The following is a 23,161-nucleotide window of genomic DNA, read 5'->3' as shown; positions in this document are numbered from 1 at the left end:
GTTTAACTTGAAGCCTAATTAAGCTACAAATGAAATTTCAGGCTTTTTCATTTTGTTTTTATATTTAAGAAAAACAAATGTTTAAGATTTCACTCTAAAAGTCCTGTTATAACTTGCAGCCTTTTACAGTGGTGAGCTGATTGACTCAATATGAGGAAATGTGGTTATGGTAAGCAGACAAAGAATTCTCCTGAACTTGAGACTGTTCATTTTATGAAAACTGATCTCAATGTAAATTATACAAATTGCCAGGATAGATGTACACAACTACACAGTGGGTGGTCAAGTGAGTCTGTTGCCCATTGCTTTATCTATAATATATAGTACAGATGAATATTTTAAAGCCTTTTCATATTCAGAGAATTAGAATAATTGTACTTAGCATAGTAGCAAAAATTATTTGCCTCTATAACTGTTTTGATATCAATGAGAAATAGTTCATGGATGAACAGTCTTAGACATACAAAGCTATAATGATGACTTTCTAGTATAAAAAAATGTAATGGCCAAATCTGTCAACACTCCCATGCCTGCTTTGGTTAATGTAGGTAATTACTACATGATATTAAGGAGTCAGTGTTATGGCGTTGGTATCGGACTGGCTTACTTTTAAGAAAGAAAGTTTACTATTTATAACTGTTATGTGTGGCATGCTTACATGCAAGCATTCCCCATGCTATTATTAGTCACAGAAATATTAAATACGTGCATATAGATGATGACATGATGTAATACAATTGGAAAAATAGCTAATATAATATATTCTGCATGATGGATTTATATCTTCATATATAAAGGATAGCATATTACTAATTTTCACATTTATCAGGAAAAAATGACACTAAACAAAACCTCAAAAATAATGGATATTGTTTTAGTGTGACAGATGATCTTCTAAATAAAGCCTGGGAACATTGCTATACCTGTGTCCCTGTCTCTCAGTATGTGCTTACTTAAAAATAACATCTAGATGGTGTTTTCTCTTTATATACTGTCAGTAATTTATATAAGAATACAGGGTGGGGCAAAAGTAGGTGTAGAGTTGTGAGTACATGAAACAGTTTATTTTTATATTATTATTTACTAATTATATTATTTTCCACATGAACAACTGTAAACCTACTTTTGCCCCACCCCTATATATAAATCAAGAAAGGATTATTGTTTTTGGCAAACAAATATCTATCATTTTCATTTTTTATATTTTCTGCAATAAACACTTTTGGCATTTTTAAATGTGGGGGTTCTTTCACATTTCTCAGGCTAGTTCACAATCATAGAATCTTTAGTTTTGGAAGACTGTAAAGGTTACTTCATTCATTCCCCCTCCCCGCCCCCATCCATCTGATGGTAATGTGCTTTGCAGATTTAATATGAAAGTAACACCCTAGGCAACATTTTTTACTTGCTAAAATGTCATTGTATTTCAAGTAAACAGTTTTTTAAAATCTTTCTTGCCAATAAGAATTATAAGGAGAGTTTACAAAATTTATGGAAGGACCTGCTACTTTTTCTCTCTGAAAGTGCAATAAAATGTAAATTACTATATGGGCTTCCATGGAATCACCAGTTACCCTTTGAGTAGAGTTCAGTTCAGATACAGAAGCACAGAGAGATTACATGACCTACCTAGGTTAAATATAGAGTTAGTAGTAGAGGTAGAATTGAAGTACAAGACCCTGATTCTCAGGTCAGTTCAGTATAAAGTCATGGATGCTTTCCTTGTGATTATTAAGGGAAGCTTGACAACCAAAAGTATAGTCACCTTATGTCATCTCTTATTTCATCTCCCCTCCCCTCCCTTTCCCTCTCTTTCCCTTCCCCTCTTCTCCCTTCCTCTTCTATCTTGTACACATAGTATTGGTTGTTTTGATAATTTTTCTATCACATATATACACACTTCACACACATTTTTAAAAACTTCATTTTATAGCCTTGAGTGAAGTTATCCTCAGAAATGTCCTTTGTTACCCTTAATGAGAAAGGTTTAATATTAGTCACAGCTGGAGAGAGAAAAGAAAACCTAGAAGGAGCAGTTTAATTTTCAATTACATTTTGGTTTTCTCCTTGCTGTATATTATAGGTGGATGCTTTTACTAGATTTTCACCTTTAAAAGCTAGTCTCTTGCCTCTGACTGATACTGTGAAGAATTCCTAAAACTGTATTGATATCAGTTAGTTGCTGTGGAAATAACTTTAATTTCGTAAAGGGACCCTGACTACACTGCTGCATTAAATGAAGAGAATAAGAAATTGCTCTTTGTTTTTAAGTCTGTAAAGCAAATGCCAGGAAGGTTTTTTATTTACCCAAAGTTACACAGCTGTAAATAACACAGGGGGGAACTAGAACATAATATTTGGACTCTCAATCAAATTCTCTTTATACTGCACTAAATTCCACCTTTCTGAAAAGTATTGTGGATGGCTCATATAGAGAAATGTTACAACAAGGTTTAAGTTATTATTTCTGATATATCATATTCATTTAGGTGTTTTTCTCTTCCGCCCTTTTCAGTAATTCTTTATTAACTTCCTGTTTGGATCCGGTTCCTGATTGTGTTGAATATTTAGAAGAATACTTGCCATTTTTGAAGAGAAAATATCTAATAATGTAACCTTCATTCTCTATACTGTAGGCAGAAGGGGAACTGAAGCACAAATCTGTCTTCTCTTTTATTCACTTGAATTTACAGAATATGTTAAAATCAATTCTATGCAAACAAATATCATGTGATCAATCTACTTATATGCTTAATAAGAATTCAGAACCATGATTAAATTACAAAGTTTAGTATCATTGTACTCCATTTTAATGTTAATATTTGATTTTTCTAATAATGGGTGTCTGCACATAAACTTTTTATTTACTCTGAAGGTTGTAGTATAGGATATTAAAGAAGACATTCAACTAAAACTCGATTTTCCTCATGAGCTCCCAGGTTCCCATAGCAATTTTAGACAACACATGCTGTTTACTGGAAGAGTAACTAGAGGATATAGTCTGATCACTCTCTGCCTCCCATGGTAAGCCTTCTGTTTGTTTTGTGAATTTAGTAGTTAAAGGTGCATGATAAAACTTTCCATCTCTGTTAGATGCTGCTAAATCAGACAGTAATAAAATGATTGCCATGCTCCAGCAGCTCTTCTTTTTATTCCAAATTAAACATTGATTTCCTAGATGGACATACATTTGCTGTATCCAAAACCTTCTTACTCTGAATGCTCTGTAAAGTACAACATAAATTTTAAATTCCAAATGAAAGGGAGGAGCCTTCCTCATAAGTGAAAACATTGTTTTAACAAATGAAAGAAAACATAAATTTTCATGGACATTTGCTTTTCATTTTTCTGACCGTATATAATTTTCCTAGCAATATAGAACAGTCCCCTGCAGTCCCTCCCATTTAATTTTTGAAGCAGTAAAGTACATTAAATCTTAATTAGCCATACTACCTATAGTAGCATCTGGTGTTACTGATTTTTTTTCTGGCATCTAAAAGCAGTGCAGTAATCATTCCTTACCTGGGGGAAAAGATTCCAGCATTCTGTTTCATTAGGTAATTTTTCTAGTCTTTCTTTCAGTTACATGATTTGTTGAAGAAAAGTATATGTATTCAGTTACATGATTAGTTTTAAAAAATATATACATATTATATACATACATACATATGTGCATATATGTGTATTCATATATGCAAATATGTGTGTGTTTATATGTATATATGTTCTTTTCTATTTCAGACCTTGGAAAAATATAAAATCATGAAAAAGTAAGGTCAAGAAAGCTTCTTTTAAGAAACTAAGTTGTTAAGCCATTTTTACACCTTTACATCACAGATATTAAGAAAACTTAAGGGCTTAATTTGTTTAGACATTTAAAAAAACATTTATTTGATTTTTATTTATTTTTCTTTGTATTCTCAGTTATATGTTTGCTTCCTGTTATTCTCAGTGTTTTTTATTTCGCTACAACACTGTGAATTCCATCTCACTTAGAATATGAGAACGATGAGGGTGAGGATTTTGACTTTCTGATTAATCTGATGGTCTCTAACTGTAGAACAATGCCTGGTACGCCTTAGGTATTTGGGAAAATGAAAGTAGAAAGACATGTTTGCTGTGGCTATAAAGGAACTCTGGGCTGGCTGTTTTCACCAGTGTCAACCGTGGTACCTTTACACATTTTTGCTTAATACATTTTTTAGAAAATGAATGAATACAAAAATTAGGCTTTAATAACCTACTTTGGAAAACTACTTGTCAATATCTTCTAAAATTGAACATGCATATACCATATAATCCAGAAATTATACTTCCAGGAATATGCCTACCTGAAATGCAGATATCTGTGTTTACCAAAAGACATGGACAAAAATGTTTATAGAAATACTATTTATGATGGCCCCAATACAGAAACTATTTAAGTGCCCATGGACAGTAGAATGGATAAATTATAATATTGTCATAAATGAAATAATATATAGTGAGACTATAAGAACTACAGCTATATTTAACACTGGATGAATCACATAAATATGATGTTGAGTGAAAGATGCCAGAGGCAAAAGAACACATGATAATCTTACTTATATAAAGTTCAAATCTCTGATGTTAGATGTCAGGATAGTGTTTACCCTTGAAGGGGCAGGACTAGAAGGGGACATGAGGAGGGACTTTTAGAATGCTCTAATGTTTTGTACTATAAAGAAGATATGTTTCATACTTAAAGATATTACAACATGACAGTCCTGCTTTAGAAAAACTAACTTAATGAAAGAGCAACAAACTAACATTAGGCTGAGTCAAGTAAATGATCCTACCTAATAAAATGGTAATATGTAAATTACCATCACTCCACTACGCCCACGATTGGGCCAGTGGGAGGGGCAGGGGGCGGGACTCGGGGTGGCTGGGGTAGCCGATTGGGCCAGCGGGACGCTGAGCTCGTGTCACCAGCGGCGCTGCGAGCTCAGCGTCTGTGCCATGGCTGTGCTGCGGACAGAAGGGGCCTCTGGGACAGCGAGCTCACGTCCCACCGTGGACCATCAAAAGCGGGGGAGCTGAGTGCCTGTCTGCTCCGGCACCAGGTTTTTCGGAAGCCTCCGCCGAGCTGGAGGCTTCCGAAAGGCCTGGTGCACCAGTGGACAGGCACCCAGCTCCCCCGCGATCGAAAGCGAAAGTGTGTAGGGGACCCTACACGTGCATGATTCAATCATGCACTGGGCCTCTAGTGTACAAATAGAATACTTTGAGTGAGTGGAGAATGGAATCACTAATTCTATTAAGGTGTGGTAGCCTTCTGTCTTTTGAGGAATATTGAGTAAATGTACCATCAAATCTAAGCCAGTGGTGATGGTTCTGATTGCCTGGAGTTGGGGCTTTATACAAAGTGGGTCTTGCAAGGAGATTGAAGATTAGAAATGAGGTTCCAATGAAGGAGGTGCTAGGGAAAGGGACATTGGTATGGGGGGTAAATGGAGAAAGGAGGGTATAAAGTGGTAGGCCAGGGTGATAGGTCTAATAGAACTTCTGATTAAAAAAAAATGCCACCTGTATATTACTTCAAGTAATTACTCTTGGCATTTTGTTGAAACAAGATAATGAATTCATCACATTTTATGATCCCAGCCATCTTTATTTTAAGAAAACTAACTGGATTTTTAATGGTTTCTTTTAATAGGACAGTGGTATATGTGAGTACAGACATTGAAATCTATTAGCAAACCCAGGTTAGAAGTTTAATGATTATAGGAATTGAAGAATATTATAAAGTAGAGGTCCGGTGCATGAAATTCGTGCACTTGGGGGAGGGGATCCCTCAGCCCGGCCTGCACCCTTTTGCAGTCCGGGAGCCCTTGGGGGATGTCCAACTGATGGCATAGGCCTGCTCCCTGTGGTCTAAGCTGGCAGTTGGACATGCTTAGTGCTACCGCGGAGGAAGGACAGGCTCCTGCCACCATTGCTGCGCTTGCCAGCCATGAGCCCGGCTTCTGGCTGAGCGGTGTTCCCCCTGTGGGAGTGCACTAACCACCAGAAGGCAGCTCCTGCATTGAGTGTCTGCCCCTGGTGGTCAGTGTGCATCATAGCAACCAGTCGTTTCACTATTCGGTCATTTTGCATATTGGCCTTTTATTATATAGGTCTAGAGGCCTGTTGCACGAAAATTCGTGCAAGAGTAGGCCTTCCTTCCCCTGGCTACTGGCACCGGCTTTTCTCCGGCACCCGGGACCCGGGCTGGCTTCCCTCGGGCTGCCAGCAGGCACCCGGGACCCGGGCTGGCTTCCTCCAGCCCCGGCTTCGTCAGGAAGGATGTCCAGTCTAATTAGCATATTACCCTTTTATTATTATAGATACCTGACACATAACTACTTTTTGAAGAGTGACTGTAATAAAACTTTGGTCATGTGTTTTTTTGTAGTCAATATTTTCAGAAATAAACTTGGTGCATAATAATATTGAATGTTTTTAGAAAAATGAGTCTGTATCTTTTATCTCTGTGAATTACACAATGGCTAGGAAGTACCTTCTATAAAATAGGGATTTAATATGTTAATAAATGACTATTTATGGAGATAATGTACTTTATTTCTCTTATTAGTTTGTTATCTTTTATAAGCCTACTTTCTTTTAGAGAATCACCATGATATAACTTGCCAGAGAGCCTTAGTCTATGCAAGCAGTAGACCCTTTTCATTATGAGAAGTTCAAAGACCTGAATATACTAATGATTACCACTAAAGCATGTCTTGATAATTATTCTACTAAATGATGAATTGCAAAGATGCCAAAGTCAAACTGAGATATGAATGCCAGGCTCCCTCACTAGCTGGGTGATTTGCTAGTTCATATCAGTCTTTCAGCTTTATTTTAGTGTGATTCAAATGTGTGCCTCAGCAAAATAACAAATTATCACAGGCCCTGGACCCGGGGTCACAGTGAAAATATTCACTCAATATTGAGGGTCTACATAAAGATTCTTAACCTGTGTGGGTTCTGTCTTCAGAAGGCTATGAAGCTCCTAAGATTGTCTGCTACATTTTATATGTATGTGCATATGCATTTTTTTCTAATGTCTATACCATTTATGAGTAAAATCAAGTCTGTAACCCAAAAAAGGTTAAGGACCATAACCTCCTTAGAAGTCTCTTTATATTGACTAAACATTTGCCATCTTATTTTCTTGATATACAGCATATACCTCTAGAGGAATAAAGATGTCCTGCATGTTTATCAGTCTTATTTTAACTTTACAGTCTAGAAAATTTGTGGCCTTTTCATAATACAGTGGTATTTTTTATGTGAATTAATATTTTATTGCAGTGTAGTGTCACTGAATGAATATGATTGATAAAACATGAATGGTGCTTTAGGTAGTCTTATTATTTATATACCTGAATTCATTATTAAAGAGGCAAAGAACCAATTTCTCATATTTTACATGCATCTCTTTTCATTAAGTAGAGTATTTTAAAGCAAATTTTGGATTGAATTTTAAGTTTTCATATTCAGAAAATACCTGCTTTTATGGAAGTACATAATCTTAACTCATTCTGTAGAAATAAGATCTTATCATACAGAAAATAACAGTACAGTACAGACTAAACAGTGGTTATTAGGAGTGTATGTGAATATTCTGTTTGAACTGATAGAATCACACTTCGTCTTTAAAGTTTTAGCTATTGCTTCCTGGACCTTTGAGTTGTCTAAGGAAAGCAAATTTCCTAGAAAGCAGATCCACAGAGAGAGTTGAAAATGAGCAAGAGAAGAATTAGAAGAAGTATTTATAATCTAACATTAATATTTTGGGATTAGAAATAATTTATTCTAAAACTCCAGTACCCACAGTTATTAAATTTACCACCTACATTAATGAACAAATGTGTTGCTATTTTGCTGATTTAGGAATTAAATTTTGAAAACAAGAAAAATTTTTGTCACTAAAGAAAGGAAGCACATTGGTTCTATTAATAAAGAGACTAGAATTAACAGCCATTTGTTGAGTATTTACCCTGTTACAGGCACTTTTACATATCACCTCATTTGATTTTTGCAAATGTCTGAGATAAACAATACTGCCATTTTGATATCCTATATAATAAAGAGGTAATATGCAAATTGACATCACTCCAACACACAAGATGGCAGCCCCCATGTGGTCAAAGATGGCCACCTCCATGTTGACACAAGATGGCTGCCACAAGATGGCCAGCAGGGGAGGGCAGTTGGGGGTGACCAGGCCAGCAGGGGATAGCAGTTAGGGGCGACCAGGTTGGCAGGGGAGGGCAGTTGGGAGTGACCAGGCCTGCAGGGGAGGGCAGTTGAGAGTGACCAGGCCTGCAGGGGAGGGCAGTTAGGGGTGACCAGGCCAGCAGGGGAGGGCAGTTTGTGGCAATCAGGCCTGCAGGGGAGGATAGTTAGGGGTGACCAGGTTGGCAGGGGAGGGCAGTTAAGGGTGACCAGGCCAGCAGGGGAGGGCAGTTAATGGCAGTTGGGCCAGCAGGGGAGCAGTTAGACATCATTTAGGCTGGCAGGGAAGTGGTTAGGGGGTGATCAGGTTGGCAGGCAGAAGCAGTTAGGGGCAATCAGGCAGGCAGGCAGGCAGGCAAGCAGTTGGGAGCCAGCAGTACTGGATTGGAGAGGGTGCAGGCTGGGCTGAGGAACAACTCCCCCCCTCCCCCCCCCCACACGAATTTCGTGCACCAGGCCTCTAGTGGATATTATAACACAGAGTCCCTTGTTCAAGGTGTTCTTTGGACCTTTAAAAGCAAGCTATAATAGGTCTTCAGTATTTGTTAAATTGAATTGCGCTATCTATGAATCTCTGATCCTTTTTTTAGCATTTCCATGTCCCCATAATTTTCCTGTGGTTAAATTATGGCCTCAAGACCCCAGACCTTAATCCATGTAACATGGAAATGCAAGTATGTGCCACTTTGTTATCAAGCTTTTATCATAATTTTAGAAGAAATATGATTATATTTTATAATCCTATGAAAAAGTAAGTGAAGTAGATTTCCTAAACCTCCACTTGTGCTTATTAAACAGCAGTGATTTGGGCTAGAGCAGTGGTTGGCAAACTCATTAGTCAACAGAGTCAAATATCAATAGTACAACGATTGAAATTTCTTTTGAGAGCCAAATTTTTTAAACTTAAACTTCTTCTAATGCCACTTCTTCAAAATAGACTCGCCCAGGCTGTGGTATTTTATGGAAGAGCCACACTCAAGGGGCCAAAGAGCCGCATGTGGCTTGTGAGCCGCAGTTTGCCAACCACGGGGCTAGAGATTGATTGAAATACAGTCACACACTAGATAACATTGTTTTGGTCAATAACATACCTCATATACCATGGTGGTCACATAAGATTACAATAGAACTAAAAAATTCTTTTTGCCTAGTGACATTGTAGCTATCATAATATCATAACTCAACGAGTTACAATTACCTATAGTGTTTAGTACAGTAACATGCTGTACAAGTTTGTAGCCTAGGATCAATAGACTATACCATACAGCCTAGGTGTATGGTAGGCTATACAACTAAATTACTGGTGTTTAACTTTGACAAAGTAGATGTAACTGCATCACTTGGGCCCTGCATAGATTGAAAGTTATAAGATAGCTCCTATTTTTATAAAATTGTTTTTGAATTAAATTTTTTGTACTTTTAGTTTAGTGATCTATTTTTGAGGTGACCCCACTGATTGTTTTTGGATGTTATGTTTTAGTTCTAGCCACCATTCTTTGTTTAAATGGGTAGTAAGTCAGGAAGAAAATAAGGGTGGTTTGGAGTCCTTGTTTCTTTTCTTTTTTTAAAAAAAAAAAGATTCTTATTGACTTCAGAGAGGAAGGGAGAGGGATAGAAGGATAGAAACATCAATATGAGAGCGAATCATTGATAGGCTGCCCCCTGCACGCCCCACACTGGGGGTCGAGACCGCAACCCAGCTATGTGCCCTGACTGAGAATCAAACCATGACCTCCTGGTTCATAGGTCAATGCTCAACCGTTGAGCCATGTTAGCTGGGTATTTACTCAGATTTTTGTTTATTTTCTCAGATTTTTTTTTCTTACCAGAGGAAGAATAATGAGATAGATAGATAGATAGATAGATAGATAGATAGATAGATAGATAGGAAAAGAGACAGATAATTCCACCAGAAAAATAAAATAAAACCTATGTGGCAGCTGATGACTGCATGTATTGATCTATGCATGTCCTGTAGTGAGCAAGTGGGTGTCTGTACGCCTCAGTGCACCAGCATTGGTACTCTTTGTGCTATAGTCCAAGTAAAGATGTGATGAACGGAGGGAAAATGTTAATGCTCCCTGCGGTATTAAAGAGTAGAGTAGAGGGAGGACACAGAGCACAATTAAGAATTTGTAATGTCTTCCTCTCTAGTCATAATTAAGTCCAATTTAATCTTGTTACTCTAGTCTCCTGAAAATATTACCAAAGTTGAAAAGGATAAATAGTAAGACACTTCATGTGGATCTTAAGAAAAGTTAGTTTTGACTGCTGGAATTAAATTTTAATAGTTTAATTTGGAAATCTACTCATCCTAAAATCTCTCTTTGTAAAAACATAGAAACTTGTAGTAATATGGGTTAGAATTATTTTGGCTAATAATTATAGTTTCTATACCCATTAGGTTATCAAACTCTTATATTCCAAATAATATTAAGTTGACTCATTGATTCATCTAGTTAAATGGAAATGTGCTTTTAGAAGTAGGATAGAATCTATTTGTAGTCACAAAGTTCACACAGTGTTTTTTGAGTGAATTTAATATTCTATTCAGGAACATGAGGCTGGTCAGAAAGATAATCTTACAAGAAATTATCTCAGTTATTGATTTTGACCTTTTGTTCACAAAAGAAGCTAGAATTCAAGAGAAAATAACATTTAGACTTTTTTTACATTATGGTTTAGTTTATTGATATCTGCAGATGGCTCTTGATTAGACTATATAAAATATTTAATAGTATTTTGTGTTATTTTAGTTTTATTTTTCTGTGTTTATTTCTTTCAAGTTGACATCTTTCACATATTTTTGCTGTCCATCTATGCATTGCTGTCCATCTATACAGGAATCAGATATATTCTTTATCAAGTGATATTTTTCTTAAAAAGATAAAAGACAGGATAAAACATGAGGAAATTAAATCTTAGAACTACTTCAGAAACATCAGTGGATTTTTACTTATTCAGTGATGAGAGGTGTAATATATATATGTTAGAGAAAAGTATAAAGCCTGGTGCACTGGGTGGGAAGGTCCCTCAGCCTGGCTTGTGCCCACTCTCGGTCTGGGACCTCTTGGGGGATGTCCGTCTGCCTCTTGGTGGACAGTGCACATCATAGCAACTTGTCGTTCCAGTTTGGTTGATTTGCATATTATGCTTTTATTATATAGGATATATGCTAGAGAAAAGATTTTTCTTTTTTTTTTAATGTCACAAATTCATGGATGTACCTAGAGAACATTATGCTAAGTGAAATAAGCCAGTCAGAAAAAGACAAGTACCATATGATTTCACTCATATGTGGAATTTAATGAACTGAACTAACAAGCAGAATAGAGACAGACTCATAGATAGATAGCAGGCAGACAGCTCTGGTGGGAGGACTGGTATTGGGATAGGGTGGAGGAATTGAGCAAAAAAGAAATAAAAAGAAAACTCATGGACACAGATAAATAGTGTGGTGATTGCAGGGTGGGGGTGGAAGAGGGTATGGGGGGATAAATGGTGATAGGAAAATAAAGAAAATAAAGAAAAAAGTCAAAAATTAATTTTTTAGCCACAATGTGAAGATTTTCAGTCTTTCAAAGGCAAAAACAAAAAGAAATTTAAGGAAAATCACTTTTTCTCAAAACATGGGCATTTTTTGACGCAGATATGTGAACTACTGCCAGATTCTCCTTAAAATGTTAGATTCACCCAGAGAATTGTTAGCTGGCTGTATCAGGTCACTCCTATGCAAGGTACATTCTTCTCTGCAGTATCAGACTTAAGTCTTCATTCAGTTCTTGGGAAAACAAAAATAACAGGACGTTTCACAGCAATCGGGGCAGACAAAATGACAGCATGATTTCCTGCTCTTTAATTAGAGAAAAGATTTTTCACTGCACTGTAATATGTGCGGCAAGAAATAGTAAGTATGTTTATTCATATTTTACCTGAACATCATTTGTTCAACAAATATTTATTGAGTTTCAAACTAAGTGCTCCAGGAATATAGTACTTGCAAACATATTGTTGAATCAGACATTACATTTATAATTAGAAATTTTAGGAATTCTAGGAAGGGGAAGCTCATGGTGTATTCAGAGCACAGTCCAGGGAGCTTTAGCCTTTTCTAGGGGACCTTAGGAAAGATCTAAGCTGAGACATGAGCAGAAATGTAAGACTGGTCAGAGCCAGAGAGAAGCCATGTAATTTAGGCAGTGGGAATAGTATGTTCAAAAACCCTGATGAGACTATAACATATTGTGGGGATCTCTGAAAGATGTTCATAATCATTGGAATGGAGGCAGTGAGGTGAGGTGAAGCCAGACTGGAATGATTTAAAAGGCAACACTTGAAATCATCTGATTAAAATAAGGTAGCCTTGAGTGGAGGCCTGGCCCTGCCAGGGTGTGCGGAAAGCTTGGCTTCCTTCATCACCGGGGGCAACTCAAGCCTCCTGCTCTCTCCAGCTCAGTGGCTGCCGCCATTTTTGTTGGGATTTATTTATCTTCTATAATTGAAACTTTGTAGCCTTGAGTGGAGGCCTGGGCCCGCCAGGGAGTTTGGAAAGCTTGGCTTCCTCCATTGCCAGGGAAACCCAAGCCTCCTGCTCACTCCGTGGCCGCAGTCACCTTGGATGGGTTAATTAGCATACTCGCTCCTCATTGGCTGGTGGGTGTAGCAGAGTGGTGGTTAATTTGCATATTACTCTTTTATTAGATAGGATGTGACCACCAGAGTATATGCGGTCTATTGTTGACTGAAATGTATGGCACATGTCTGTATGTCCTTTGGAAATTTTCTTTTATTACTATTAGTTTGTTAGGTGTTTGTTTTTTCTTTAGTGATGCTCGGTTTGCTATTGCACCAAACAGTTATTCGAAAGTTAGAGTTATGGTATAATCACTATTATATTACCCTATATTAGTAATTAAAGTTTTTATAGACTTTATTTTTAGAGCAATTTTAGGCTTCCAGAAAAATTGAACAGAAAGTACAGAGTTCCCATCTATCCCTTCTCACCCTGCTTAGTTTCTCCTACTATTCACATTATACTTTAGTGTGGTATATTTATTACAATAGATGGACTGATGTTAATACATCATCATCATCATCATCATCATCATCATCATCATCATTATTATATTATTATTAACATAAAGTTCATATAGTGGTATAACTCTTGCCTTAAATAATCTTTTATGTTTTTTTATTAGGAGAAGAAAGGAGAATTTTGTATACTCTTTATATTATGTGTATATTTACTCATCCTTTTTTTCTGTAGACCTTAGTTGTCATTTAGTATCATTCAGACTGAAGAATTTGTTAGCATTTTTTATTATTCAAGTCAGCTGGCAGCAGTTTCTCTTATTTTTGTTATCTGAGTGTGTCCTTATTTTACTTTTATTATTGAGGGATGAACTTCCTGGAAATAGAATTCTTGGTTTCTGTACTTTAAGTCTGTTGTTTCAATTTCTCTGGCTCCCTTAGCTTCTGAAGAGAGTTTGGCTATCAGTTTTCATTTTCCCCTTTATGGAATTTCCCTGGTCTCTTTCAAGATTAGTTTTCTATCTTTGGCTTTCAGGAGTTTAACTGTGTTGTTTCTAGCATATATTTTCCTAGTATCTATCCTGCTTAGATATCACTGAATTTCTTGGGTCTTAACCTATTATTTTGCATCAAATTTGGGAATTTATTAGCCATTATATTTATGAATATTTTAAATTTCCCTTTATCACTTGTTCTGCTAGGATTCCATTTATACTTATGTTGGATTAGTCCATACTGTCTTACAGGTCTCTGGTGTTATAATCATTTTTTTTTCAGTCTTTTCTTCTCTTTCACCTTTGGATTGGGCAATTCCTATTAATTCAACTTCAAATTTACTGATTCTTCCCCTGCTATCTCCAATTTATTATTGTGTTCATTTGGTAAATGTTTTGTTTCAGTTATTGTATTTTTCAGATCTAGAGTCTCCTCTTTTTTTTTTTTTAGCTTCCATTTTTCTCTTGAGATTTTTTTTGTATGTTCATTTACTATAACGTTTTCCTTAAATATTTCTAGACATGCAAAGAAATGGAAAATGTTACTTATACTTAAACTCAGAGTCACTTCAATATGCAGGGTGAGGCAAAAGTAGGTTTACAGATGTTCATATGGAAAATAATACAGTAATTAATAATACAAGAATAAACTGTTTTGTTTACTCACAACTATAAACCTACATTTGCCTCACCCTGCATGTTGAAGCGACTCTGAGTTTTGTTATATGCTTTTGAGGACCTTGGTTTTTTTGATCTGGTAGTCAGTAAACTTGCTTGAATTGAAACTGCAAATGTCTCTGCACAGTGTACAGATTATAGCTTCCCATTGCCTATATATATAGCTTCCCATTGCATATATATATATATATATATATATATATTTTTTTTTTTTTTTGCATTTTTGTAGGCTGGGAGGTAAGTGAATAGAACAATGTTTTCTATCCAGTCATCTCCCCTGGCCTGTGTTTTAATGTCCCAAAGTTTAATTAACAGAACAGGGAAGTTGCCCTGAACTGAACTCAACACTTTGGAACCCATATTTTTTATGAATTTAGCCTGAACAGCTATAGGTCTCCCCTTGTGCCTGCAAAATTTGGTTGTTAGCTCAAGGATTTAGCCTCTCTCTTTCTATTGTTTCTTTGCCTCTAAGGATTCCCTCCTAGTTGATGGTAACTGTGCCGGCTTTGGGCTCCATACTTTGACAGTGAAGCCTGTCCAGGTTCATCTTTCTCCCACACAAAGTGCAGATGGCTGATGAGTTGACTCAGTTCCATTATTAATCAAATGAGGTTAATAATAGCAGCATCTACCTTCTAACACTGTAGTGAGAATTCATTGAGTTAATAAATAATTAAGTGTGTTTTACAGTAGCTGGCATTAGGCAAATATCATTTGTTGTGATTGTCATCATCTTGTTAAGAAAACCTCCATCTCCACCCCAGACAACACCATTAAGAATATCATAAAAAGGGTCATAGAGTATAAGACTGCTTTTCTCAGTAATCTGGAATAAGTCTAATCTAGGACTTAATCTTCTCCTTACCTCCACTCTCTTCTAAATCATTCTCTTTCCCTCATTATGTCTGTCAGGATAAACATTTTCAGACATTCAAGACACAAACTGAGCCTAACCTGAGTTTCTCCATACCTCACCATTCTGGGGGATCATATGTAGTCACATTAACAGTAGTAACTCAATTATATTTGTTCATGCCCTTCCTGTATAATGCAGGGCTTCCACCTCCCCTGTACAATACACCCCATTTATTTTTATATGCGTGCTATTTCACCAGTGCACACAGGCCCCACATGTTCCTTGACTCTTGTCTTCTCATGCAGTCAGCATGAGGGCCGACCCTAATCACTGCCTCTGTAATCTATGTCCTGTATAGCTCCTTCCTTATTAGAGACACTGTCTTTTGGTGTTCTCACATGCAAATTCGGATCTTTCAATATTGCTTGGCATTCGCTTTGGTCATCATTGCTGTGGTTGTACATCATGACTCACGTGATGAAAACAGTTTGTCTCCTTTCCATAGGCCCAGGCTTAGTCTTTTCTCTACTCTCCTTCTACTTGCCCTCAAGTCAGCTGCTCTTATGTTTCCACTCCTTGTGCAAGTCAGGTCATGACACAGCTGGTATATGTTACCAACTCTGCCATACATCCTGCCACAGACATCCTGGTACCTCTGAATTCAGAGTAACTTCAGCAGCACTTAAATCCATATTTATTCTTAGAAATAGTAATTATGATTTATTATAACGCCTAATCTGCTATTACAGGTTTTACATATAAGCAAATTGCTGATCTTGATAGTTTAAAGCATGAAACACTCTTTTTTCAGAACGCTCTAACTTCACTTTCATTTCTTTCTACTTTTCATTATTTCTGTGTCCCAGGCCCAAGGTGCAGGTAAGTTAACTGCTCTGTATACTGTACCTGAGTTTCACTCTCTTTGCTTTCCTGGTTCATAAGGGTGGTAAACTGGACCCGTTTCTATTGGAACTACAGGCTCACTATCCTTGGCATAAGTTTGAGTTGATCACTTTAAAAAATATCACTACTTAAGTACTGGATTCTGCCTGTTGAGAGAAATTCTTTCTCTTTACTTCTCTTTATTTCAGGACCCTGAGCCTCTTACATAGTATTTCCCTTAATGGAGCCTTAGATTTTCAATCAACATGTCTTGGATTCATTTGAGAAGACATTTTTATTGCTACCAATAATTTCAATAACTTTCTGGTAAATTCTCCATCAGTTAATTTTTAGGTATTTTTCTTCTATCTCACACTATCTTGAAAGATCCTTTATTTTATATCTTTAATCTGCCTGCAAATTTTTTTAATTTAATTCACACTTCCTGATCATTTAACATGGAATAGTATTATCTTTGAAATTCCACTTTTATGTTTTGTCTCATATGCCATCCAGGTGCCAGTCCACTACTACCTGTAGGGAGTAGAGAACATGGCCAGAAATACTGAGACCACCAATTTAGGTGATTTCTTTCCTATTATCTTCATTTCCCAAGATATCAGCTTAGGATATTTTCTTTAGCTTGTGTTGTTACAAGGTTTAGTTTTCTTACTTGATTGGTGAAGCCTAACATTCACAGCTTTTCAGTTTCTCAGTTTAGAAGCAAGGAATTTTTAAAAAGTCACTATCGATGCCTTTTATCATGAAAAAGACAAGTAGAAGGAATTAATCTCTCTCACCCAGGGATTGTCAGCATGTGTATACCAGTGGGAACCAGACAGCATGTCTCGGTAAAATCACTTATCAGAGTGAAGCTACTTTTTCACTATGGTAATTTTAGCTGAACTGGGTCATGTTATAAATGTCAACAAGGCAAGAGAGGGAATAAAATGTCATCAGAATAATGCACATATGCTTACATTTCAATGGAGCTTAAAATTTTTTATAGGGATCAGGATTAGCAGGTGTTTTTTTTTTCATTGTAGTGATAAATGTGAATACAGTTACTGTCATTATAACTTTCTTAAGTGTTCATTTTGGCCTTTTCCCTGCTTTTCTTAAATTAGAAAAAAATTTTCAATTTTGCCATTGGAGGTTGGTACAAATAAGAGTTTTTCAGCCAAAAGATAACAGCCATTGTAGTGGTTTGATTTTAAAATACACTTCTAATTCACCTTTAAAACATGAGGTTAGGAGGAATGAAAAAAGTATAGTGTGAACCACAAAACCACAATTTTGATACTAACATCATTCATATTTTCGGCCAAGTTATAAAATTAAATTTTTTTTCATTATTTTTTATTTTGCATGACACAAAGTTTTAATTTTAATTCACATAGCAAAGTAATTAAAGAAAGAAAAATCATTTATTATGTTCATATATGGTAATTTTTACATCAAGCAAAAGAAATAAAGATATAAAATGTGTAATAAAATAGATTTATCAAAGAACCTTTGATAGGTCATTGCTTTTTTCTTCTTCAACGTTTCAATTAAAACTGAAGAGATAATATAGTCCTGCTATGATTTTAAATAAATGTTTTAATGGTTGCATGAGTTGTGGTTTTTCATGAATTTCTGTTGTAAATGACAATTTAGTCAGAATTCTGATCCTTTTCCTTTCAAGCTTATTAAAATAGGACCTTTTAGGATCACTGTGACTCTCTCTTTATTAGTTTCATGTTATAACTTAGCCCTGATTAAGGAAGTTTTAACTACATCTTAATTCAGTTCAATATTTCTGTATTGAAAAAGAAAAAAAAATTCATTAAATAAGCATTGAGACATAGTTTTATAATTGAAAAATTAACTTACTATGATAATTATATTTTTTATTTTGACTCCCAGCTTGTGATAGGATTAAGATAGATTATTTTATCTTCTTATAAAGTAGTGTAAAATAAATATCTGCCTATAGACATTACAATTTAAAGTAGAGGAATTTCACTTTAGAAGAAATTAATTCGCCTTCACATTTGGGCATATTAATGCCAGTATATAGAGAACATTTACAACTTAGATACTTTAAAAGTAATTAATTTTGACTCCAACCAGGGCTTTCAACCGAGGTACATGCCCTTGACCAGAATCGAATCCGGGACCCTTCAGTCTGCAGGCCGACACTCTATCCACTGAGGAAAACTGGCTAGATAATTTTTCTTTTTAAAAATTTTATTGAATGTATTGGGGTGACATTGATTAATAAATTAATCGGTTTCTGTAATTAATAATGTAATTATTTTTAGTATTTCCCATTTTGATATTTTTAAATTTTTCACTTATAGAATGAAAGATTCAGGCAGTGAACTTATATTTAAGATTGATCATTTGTTTTGAGTCAAATGCAGATAAAAATGACTAAGTCTGATATAGGTATTTTGGGTTCAATCTCTAGGTGACAGGTATTTGTAAATAGTAAAACTTACCACTTGAACTGGCATTGGGGCATTGTCATTATTGTTGATAATCCTGGCAGGAGCAGCATTGAATCAATATAAAGATTTGCCTTCTTCTAGCAATGTGGTCACAGAAGCAGGATGAAGTATAAAAGCTGACAGTGCTACAGCATTAAATCTATTCAACTGTACTTCAGAGAAAAGAAATGGCAATGACTAAGGGTACTGTTCAATTCAGTACGAATTTATTGAGCAGATCTATAGTCCAACATTGTGTTAGCTGCTAATGATGAAAAGGATAAGACAATATGATTTGCCCTAAAGAAGCTTATCATCTAATTGAGGAGGCAAATGATTCATATGTGAAACAACTGGAAAACAAAATATGACAATATATAATCAAGTATGGGTTTGTTTTGCAACAAAATATAAGCATAGTTATTTGTCCAGCAAGTGAAAAGACATATGTGTATGATGTAAAATTCTGTATGGTGACATAAAGTAACATTCTGTATGGGTTATTCAAGATTTGGGGTTCTTTAAAATGAAAAAGCACACAAAGTAATTTAAAAGATGTTTATTTAAAATATCCTTTAGCCTATCCTAAACCCAATTAAATACATGATCACTTCAGTATCTGAGACACCAAATTAATTTAAGAATACCTTTATGGCTCAGTCCATTGAGTATATATTTTATTAAATTTTATCCAGTATTCTTTCCTTGCCTCTAATATCCTAGAGTCATTAACTGGATTTTGTAGACAGTCTCCTATGTATTCTAAATAAAGTTTGTTTTTATCATGTCTAGGTATTCTGAACTGCATTTATTAGAAAGTGGGTTTCAAAGAGCATAGTTGTCTACTTAGCTTTGTGAGAGGAGGCCATGTAGTACAGCAGCCTCAGTACATCTGTTTTTTGTGTTTTTTTTTTGTTATTTGTTTCTCCATTGCTTGCTAAGTGGTAATGGTCCAGGAGTTTCTTTTCTCTCTCTCTCTCTCTCTTTTTTTTTATTGTACTAAGAACAATTAGCATGATTTCTACTCTCTAAATAAAATAGTTAACTGTAGGGACAGTGTTGTACAGCATATCTCAAGAATTTAGTTATCTTGCATAACTAAAACTTTATACTTACTATTTCTCCTCTTCCTAACTCCTGGCAGCCACCATTATATTCTCTGCTATGTGTTTGACTATTTCAGAGATCTCATATAAGAAGAATCATGTAGTATCTATTCTTCTGTGACTGACTCATGTCACTTAACATAATGTCCTCAAAGCTCATCCATATTATTGAATATGGCAGGATTTCCTTCTCTATTTTTAAAGGCTGAATAATATTCCATTATATATGCATATCACATTTTTGTTATCCATTCATCTGTTGATGGACACTTTAGATTGCTTCTGCATCGTGGCTGTTGTGAATGATGATGCAGTGAACATTAATGCAAATATCACTTCAAGATCCTGATTTCAAATCTTTCGGATAAAAGCCCAGAAGTGTGATTGCACAATCATATGGTATTTCTATTTTTAAAATAATTTTAGAGAGCGAGAGAAGAAGGGAGAGAGAGAAAAGAGAGAGACATTGATTTGGTGTTCCATTTATTTATGCATTCATTGGTTGATTCTTTTTAAAATATACGTTTTTATTGATTTTAGAGTGAGAGGGAAGGAGAGGGAGAGAAAGAGATAGGAACATCCATGAGAGAGAAGCATCAATCGACTGCCTTCTGCACGCCCCGTACTGGGGATCAAGCCAAAAACCTGGGCATGTGCCATGATTGGGAATCAAATTGGCAATCTCTTGGTGCATGAGATGATACTCAACCACTAAACCACACCACCCAGAGCTATTTGTAATATTTTGAGTAGCCTCCATACTGATTTCCAAAGCAGTTACACCATTTTACATTCCCACCAACAATGTACAAGAATTTTAATTTTTCCACATCCTCGTCAACACTTATCTTTTGTTTTTTTGTGTGACAAAACAATAAAAAAAAAATAGCCATCCCAACATTAATCCAGTTAATAAATTCATCTGGAATTTTTGGTGTTGCTATTTCCTGTAGTAGAGCTTTGTAATTTCAGCTAGTTTATTTTTGGCCAAACTATATTTTATTATGTGCTCAAACATCAGGATATTTGGAGAATCATGCTCTATCTACAAGTGGGAATTGTTATTTACAGTTTATTATTTTGAACTTTTTTTTTCAAAGTCATTCAGTAATCAAGGTATTAAAGTTTTTACTTCTGTAGGGTGGTATTTCCTGGCAGTGAATACAAGAAATTCTTCAGTTCAATTTAAAAGAGTGAAGTTTGAAATTTTTGTTTTTGATAGCTATGCTTTCCCTGAACACCTGTTTCAGTTGCAAATTGAGATGGTCTGGTTTTGGCTTTCTTCTAACTATAGTCTGATAGTCTTAAAAGTACTGAAATTATATCTAGGATGTTTTATGTTGCAGAATGTAGTAACTATAACTGCACTTTTCTGTAGTCACAGTGTGGTCAGTATTTACCATAATTTAAAAATATGGTAAGTTTTTTTTTCTATTTTTCCATTAGGAATATTTCTTGGACAATACATGACTTCAGTTTCTGTCCTTGGTTCTTGTTCAGAGCATTATTTTATAAACATAAATATGAAAATTAAAGGAAACATTTTAATTATTTAAAAATTTAAGCTATTTTATTAATGTGGCTCCAGAGAAATTCCTTCAACTTAATCAGAATTTTAAAAAATTTATTAAATTTATTGGGGTGCCATTGGTTAATAAAGTTAGATAGGTTTCAAGTGTACACTTCTATAACACATCACCTGTATATTGCATTGTGTTTCACCACCCAGGTCAGATCTCCTTCCGTCGCCATGTGTTTGACCCCCTTTATACTTTTCTACCCATCCACCCCACTTTCCCTCTGGCAACCACCATACATTGTCTGTGTCTGTGAGTTGTCTGTCTTGTTTGTTATTTGTTGCTTTATATCCCACATATGAGTGAAATCAAATGGTTCTTAACTTTTTCTGTCTTATTTCACTTAGCATGATGTTCTCAAGATCCATCTATTTTATCTGTTTGTCAAGGTCTGTCTCAAATGTACTTCTTTGAATGCTTTTCATTTTTTTCTCTTCTCCATTCTGTTTTAATTTGCCCTCCTAATGTTTCCCTTCTTTTTCCTTATTTCTTTCTCCACTTATCTGTCTTCCTTTTCCCATGTTAACCTCTTCCATTTCTTTTCATATTTTCTGCACTTACCTGTATTCACTTCTGTGCTCATAATTATGTACCCTTTTCACTTGCCATTCTGTCTTCCCTTTATTGAATCTAAAAGAAGACACACCCCTAGCCTCATATAGTGGTCTCCAGTTATCTTCCTATTCTTCTTTGTACTCATTTCTATGAAACAAAATAAAAGGGAAATAAGAGTTTGAATGGGAGAAATGGAGGTTCTTTTAAAAAATATATTTTTATTGATTTCAGAGAGGAATGGAGGGGGAGAGATAGAAACATCAATGATGAGAGAGAATCGTTTATCAGCTGCCTCCTGCACACCCCCCACTGGGTCGAGCCTGAAACCCAGGCATGTGCCCTGACTGAGAATCGAACCATAAGCTCCTGGTTCATAGGTCAACACTCAACCACTGAGACACACCGCCCAGGCGAGGTTTATTTTTTTAAAAAGTTGTTCTTAAATCTTGTTGGGATTATTAGTTAACTGAGAGTGTGTAAAAATCTACTAAGATCCTTCTGTGAAACGAGTTATGTAAATATAGCATTCTTGGTTGAAATCCATAATTTAAATTGAGTATAAATTTGTGACTGACACTTAACAAGCTTTGCTGTTCACTTTAATTAAACAGATAACAGTTAGAAACATTAATCTCTTTAATAGAAGATATTTTAAAATAATCAACTTGTTGATGCACTATGTTGCTGCTAAAGGATGCTAGAATTACTTTAAGCTTAAAGCAAAACAAAAGCTTGGAAAGCTAAATGCAAAGGCTTCAAAGCAGTTTAGCATCATCAACTGGTTAGTCTAAAAAATTGAAGACATTAAACCGATCTATATTGGTAAGTGACAGAAATGATTAATGGTGTAAGTATTATCCAGTGGTACTTTGTCAAAACTTAGTCCCCCTCACAGTCCAGTGCTTTGTTGGGCTCATTCCCTGGAGGTTTGCCCCATTTAAGGGATATAGGTTTGAGTGTTCATATTATAGCCAGTAGAAATGGGTTTTTATGACGCAAGTAGAATTGATGTTGTTCAATTAAAGGTGAATTCCTGGGGAGCTTACACATTTAAAAAATTTTCAAAACCAACTGTTAGATTAATGCTGAAATACACTATTAATCCTGTTATAGCATAGAGGGTACATGCTTATGAGGTTCTCAGAGCCTAACCTTGAGGTTTGTTGAATAAAACTTAATGGGAATTTAAGATGGTTCCTAACTATTAACAGATGCAACATTTAGGGAAACATTTTAAAACTACATTAAACCCGTTGAAAGT

General features: G+C 35.5%; 1 protein-coding gene and 1 non-coding gene across 6 annotated transcripts in view; one reads left to right on the top strand and one right to left on the bottom strand.

The window, feature by feature from the left end:
• Window positions 1–23,161, top strand: part of COMMD10 (COMM domain containing 10) — a 144,703-nt gene that overhangs the window by 73,375 nt on the left and 48,167 nt on the right. The gene's annotated exons all lie outside the window — the stretch shown is intronic.
• Window positions 14,672–14,805, bottom strand: LOC114232628 (small nucleolar RNA SNORA36 family). The gene has a single exon (XR_003618707.2). It is a non-coding gene; the product is annotated as a small nucleolar RNA SNORA36 family (small nucleolar RNA).

Source organism: Eptesicus fuscus, chromosome 4, assembly GCF_027574615.1.
Source record: "Eptesicus fuscus isolate TK198812 chromosome 4, DD_ASM_mEF_20220401, whole genome shotgun sequence".
NCBI lineage: Eukaryota > Metazoa > Chordata > Mammalia > Chiroptera > Vespertilionidae > Eptesicus > Eptesicus fuscus.
The sequence above is the reverse complement of the archived record's forward strand: the minus strand, read 5'-3'. Positions and strand labels throughout refer to the sequence as shown.